The sequence below is a fragment of the Caretta caretta genome, chromosome 1, assembly GCF_965140235.1.
Source record: "Caretta caretta isolate rCarCar2 chromosome 1, rCarCar1.hap1, whole genome shotgun sequence".
Classification (NCBI taxonomy): Eukaryota; Metazoa; Chordata; order Testudines; family Cheloniidae; genus Caretta; species Caretta caretta.
In genome coordinates, this window is record NC_134206.1 from 114,210,735 (window position 1) to 114,216,400 (window position 5,666).

The following is a 5,666-nucleotide window of genomic DNA, read 5'->3' on the forward strand; positions in this document are numbered from 1 at the left end:
GAGTACTTGTGGCACCTTAGAGACTAACCAATTTATTTGAGCATGAGCTTTCGTGAGCTACAGCTCACTTCATCGGATGCATACCGTGGAAACTACAGCAGACTTTATATATACACAGAGTTAGCAGAGTTAGCCCTGGTCTACACTAGGACTTTAGGTCGAATTTAGCAGCGTTAAATCGATTTAAACCTGCACCCGTCCACACAATGAAGCCCTTTATTTCGACTTAAAGGGCTCTTAAAATCGATTTCCTTACTCCACCCCTGACAAGTGGATTAGCGCTTAAATCGACGTTGCCGGCTCGAATTTGGGGTACTGTGGACACAATTCGATGGTATTGGCCTCCGGGAGCTATCCCAGAGTGCTCCATTCTGACCGCTCTGGACAGCGCTCTCAACTCAGATGCACTGGCCAGGTAGACAGGAAAAGAACCGCAAACTTTTGAATCTCATTTCCTGTTTGGCCAGCGTGGCAAGCTGCAGGTGACCATGCAGAGCTCATCAGCACAGGTGACCATGATGGAGTCCCAGAATCGCAAAAGAGCTCCAGCATGGACTGAACGGGAGGTACGGGATCTGATCGCTGTTTGGGGAGAGGAATCCGTGCTATCAGAACTCCGTTCCAGTTTTCGAAATGCCAAAACCTTTCTGAAAATCTCCCAGGGCATGAAGGACAGAGGCCATAACAGGGACCCGAAGCAGTGCCGCGTGAAACTGAAGGAGCTGAGGCAAGCCTACCAGAAAACCAGAGAGGCGAACAGCCGCTCTGGGTCAGAGCCCCAAACATGCCGCTTCTATGATGAGCTGCATGCCATTTTAGGGGGTTCAGCCACCACTACCCCAGCCGTGTTGTTTGACTCCTTCAATGGAGATGGAGGCAATACAGAAGTAGGTTTTGGGGACGAAGAAGATGATGATGAGGAGGTTGTAGATAGCTCACAGCAAGCAAGCGGAGAAACCGGTTTTCCCGACAGCCAGGAACTGTTTCTCACCCTAGACCTGGAGCCAGTACCCCCCGAACCCACCCAAGGCTGCCTCCTGGACTCAGCAGGCGGAGAAGGGACCTCTGGTGAGTGTACCTTTTAAAATGCTATACATGGTTTAAAAGCAAGCATGTGAAAGGATTACTTTGCCCTGGCATTTGCGGTTCTGCCTTTGCAAAAGGTTTCTGGGGAGGGCAGCCTTATTTCGTCCTTCATGGTAGGACACTTTACCACTCCAGGCCAGCAACACGTACTGGGGAATCACTGTAGAACAAAGCATTGCAGTGTATGTTTGCTGGCATTCAACCAAAATCCGTTCACGCGGTGGGAGGAGGCAAAATGCGACCTTGTAACGAAAGCACATGTGCTATGTATGTAATGTTAACAGCAAGGTTTACCCTGAAAGAGTGTAGAGACTGTTTTATAAAATGTGTCTTTTTAAATACCGCTGTCCCTTTTTTTTTCTCCACCAGCTGCATGTGTTTCAATGATCACAGGATCTTCTCCTTCCCAGAGGCTAGTGAAGCTTAGAAAGAAAAAAAAATGCACTCGTGATGAAATGTTCTCCGAGCTCATGCTGTCCTCCCACACTGACAGAGCACAGACGAATGCGTGGAGGCAAATAATGTCAGAGTGCAGGAAAGCACAAAATGACCGGGAGGAGAGGTGGAGGGCTGAAGAGAGTAAGTGGCGGGCTGAAGACAGGGCTGAAGCTCAAAGGTGGCGGCAGCGTGATGAGAGGAGGCAGGATTCAATGCTGAGGCTGCTGCAGGACCAAACCAGTATGCTCCAGTGTATGGTTGAGCTGCAGCAAAGGCAGCTGGAGCACAGACTGCCACTGCAGCCCCTCTGTAACCAACCGCCCTCCTCCCCAAGTTCCATAGCCTCCACACCCAGACGCCCAAGAACGCGGTGGGGGGGCCTCCGGCCAACCAGCCACTCCACCACAGAGGATTGCCCAAAAAAAAGAAGGCTGTCATTCAATAAATTTTAAAGTTGTAAACTTTTAAAGTGCTGTGCTTAAAGTGCTGTGTGGCATTTTCCTTCCCTCCTCCACCACCCCTCCTGGGATACCTTGGTAGTCATCCCCCTATTTGTGTGATGAATGAATAACGAATGCATGACTGTGAAGCAGCAATGACTTTATTGGCTCTGCAAGCAATGATTAAAGGGAGGAGGGGAGGGTGGTTAGCTTACAGGGAAGTAGAGTGAACCAAGGGGTGGGGGGGTTCATCAAGGAGAAACAAACAGAACTTTCACACCGTAGCCTGGCCAGTCATGAAACTGTTTTTCAAAGCTTCTCTGATGTGTACCGCGCCCTCCTGTGCTCTTCTAACCGCCCTGGTGTCTGGCTGCGCGTAACCAGCAGCCAGGCGATTTGCCTCAACCTCCCACCCCGCCATAAACGTCTCCCCCTTACTCTCACAGATATTGTGGAGCACACAGCAAGCAGTAATAACAGTGGGAATATTGGTTTCGCTGAGGTCTAAGCGAGTCAGTAAACTGCGCCAGCGCGCCTTTAAACGTCCAAATGCACATTCTACCACCATTCTGCACTTACTCAGCCTGTAGTTGAACAGCTCCTGACCACTGTCCAGGCTGCCTGTGTATGGCTTCATGAGCCATGGCATTAAGGGGTAGGCTGGGTCCCCAAGGATACATATAGGCATTTCAACATCCCCAACAGTTATTTTCTGGTCTGGGAATAAAGTCCCTTCCTGCAGCTTTTGAAACAGACCAGAGTTCCTGAAGATGCGAGCATCATGCACCTTTCCCGGCCATCCCACGTTGATGTTGGTGAAACGTCCCTTGTGATCCACCAGAGCTTGCAGCACTATCGAAAAGTACCCCTTGCGGTTTATGTACTCGGCGGCTTGGTGCTCCGGTGCCAAGATAGGGATATGGGTTCCATCTATAGCCCCACCACAGTTAGGGAATCCCATTGCAGCAAAGCCATCCACTATGACCTGCACATTTCCCAGGGTCACTACCCTTGATATCAGCAGATCTTTGATTGCGTGGGCTACTTGCATCACAGCAGCCCCCACAGTAGATTTGCCCACTCCAAATTGATTCCCAACTGACCGGTAGCTGTCTGGCGTTGCAAGCTTCCACAGGGCTATCGCCACTCGCTTCTCAACTGTGAGGGCTGCTCTCATCTTGGTATTCATGCGCTTCAGGGCAGGGGAAAGCAAGTCACAAAGTTCCATGAAAGTGCCCTTACGCATGCGAAAGTTTCGTAGCCACTGGGAATCGTCCCAGACCTGCAACACTATGCGGTCCCACCAGTCTGTGCTTGTTTCCCAAGCCCAGAATCGGCGTTCCACAGCATGAACCTGCCCCATTAGCACCATGATGCATGCATTGTCAGGGCCCATGCTTTCAGAGAAATCTGTGTCCATGTCCTGATCACTCACGGGACCGCGCTGACGTCGCCTCCTCGCCCGGTATCGCGTTGCCATGTTCTGGTGCTGCATATACTGCTGAATAATGCGTGTGGTGGTTAATGTGCTCCTAATTGCCAAAGTGAGCTGAGCGGGCTCCATGCTTGCCGTGGTATGGCGTCCGCACAGAAAAAAGGCGCGGAACGATTGTCTGCCGTTGCTCTGACGGAGGGAGGGGCGACTGACGACACGGCTTACAGGGTTGGCTTCAGGGAGCTAAAATCAACAAAGGGGATGCCTGTACATCAAGGAGTATTTCAGGCAGGACTGCACGGAGGGTTCCAATAAGAAATGGTGCACCTAAGTTATCGTTGTTATTGGAACAAGGAGGTTAGCCTGGCCTCTGATTGATACATGGCTAGATTTACCTCGCTGCACCTTCTCTGTGAGTGACTGCAGTGTGACCTAGAGGAATGAGTCCCCTAGACAGGGGAGGAGGCAAATGAGTACAAAACAAATCTGGTCTATTTCTTGTTTTGACCCACTCCATCTATCTTTTACATCTTTGGCTGGCAGCAGACGGTGCAGAAGGACTGCATGCCATCCACATCTCATGGCTGCTCGGCAGAAGATGGTACAGTACGACTGCTAGCCATCCCCATCTCTTGCCTGCCTGGCAGAAGATGTTGCAATACGACTGCTAGCAATCCTCATCTCTTGCCTGCCTGGCAGAAGATGGTGCAATACGACTGCTAGCAGTCCGTATCGCCTGCCCGCTCACCATAAGACAGTTCAATAGGACTGACTGCAGGACTAAAGAGAATGACCTGGTCAAGTCACTCCAAATTTAGTCCCTGCGCCCATGTCTGCCCAGGCGCTCCCAGCCGACGCGGCCAGGAGCACCTCGGACACGATGAGGACGACTACCAATCGTATTGCACCGTCTGCTGCCAGAAGGCAAGGGGTTGCTGCTACTGTGCAGCAAAGCCGTACCGCGTCTGCCAGCACCCAGGAGACATAGGGTGACGGTTACCTGAGCGGGCTCCATGCTTGCTGTGGTATGGCGTCTGCACAGGTAACTCAGGAAAAAAGGCGCGAAATGATTGTCTGCCCTTGCTTTCACGGAGGGAGGGAGGGAACGGGGGCCTGACGACACGTACCTAGAACCACCCGCGACAATGTTTTAGCCTCATCAGAGTGCTCCATTGTGACTGCTCTGGACAGCACTCTCAGATGCCCGATTGTTTGCCATTGCTCTGACGCTGGGAGGGGCGCTTACAGGGTTGGTTTCAGGGAGCTAAAATCAACAAAGGGGGTGGCTTTACATCAAGGAGTATTTCAGGCAGGACTTCACGGAGGGTTCCAATAAGAAATGGTGCACCTAAGTTATTGTCCTTATTGGAGCAAGAAGGTTAGCCTGGCCTCTGATTGATACATGGCTAGATTTACCTCGCTGCACCTTCTCTGTAAGTGACTGCAGTGTGATCTAGAAGAATGAGTCCCCTAGACAGGGGAGGGGGGGAAGCAAATGAGTACAAAACAAATCTGGTCTATTTCTTGTTTTGATCCACTCCATCTATCTTTTACATCTTTGGCTGGCAGCAGACGGTGCAGAAGGACTGCATGCCATCCACATCTCATGGCTGCTCGGCAGAAGATGGTACAGTACGACTGCTAGCCATCCCCATCTCTTGCCTGCCTGGCAGAAGATGTTGCAATACGACTGCTAGCAATCCTCATCTCTTGCCTGCCTGGCAGAAGATGGTGCAATACGACTGCTAGCAGTCCGTATCGCCTGCCCGCTCACCATAAGACGGTTCAATAGGACTGACTGCAGGACTAAAGAGAATGACCTGGTCAAGTCACTCCAAATTTAGTCCCTGCGCCCATGTCTGCCCAGGCGCTCCTGATCGACCTCACAGAGGCGACCAGGAGCACCTCAGACATGACGATGACAGCTACCAGTCGTACTGTACCGTCTGCTGCCACAAGGCAAGGGGTTGCTGCTACTGTGTAGCAATGCCGTACCGCGTCTGCCAGCACCCAGGAGACATAGGGTGACGGTTACCTGAGCGGGCTCCATGCTTGCCATGGTATGGCGTCTGCACAGGTAACTCAGGAAAAAAGGCGCGAAATGATTGTCTGCCCTTGCTTTCACGGGGGGAGGGAGGGAACGGGGGGCTGACGATATGTACCCAGAACCACCCGCGACAATGTTTTAGCCCCATCAGGCATTGGGATCTCAACCCAGAATTCCAATGGGCAGCGGAGACTGCGGGAACTGTGGGATAGCTACCCAC

The 5,666-nt window shown here is 51.8% G+C and overlaps 1 long non-coding RNA gene across 1 annotated transcript; it reads left to right on the forward strand.

Moving 5' to 3' along the window:
- The first annotated feature begins 728 nt into the window (after positions 1–728).
- LOC142069930 (uncharacterized) lies at positions 729–1,993 on the forward strand. The gene is made up of 2 exons (XR_012665894.1): positions 729–1,068; positions 1,456–1,993. It is a non-coding gene; the product is annotated as an uncharacterized LOC142069930 (long non-coding RNA).
- The last annotated feature ends 3,673 nt before the right edge of the window (positions 1,994–5,666 follow it).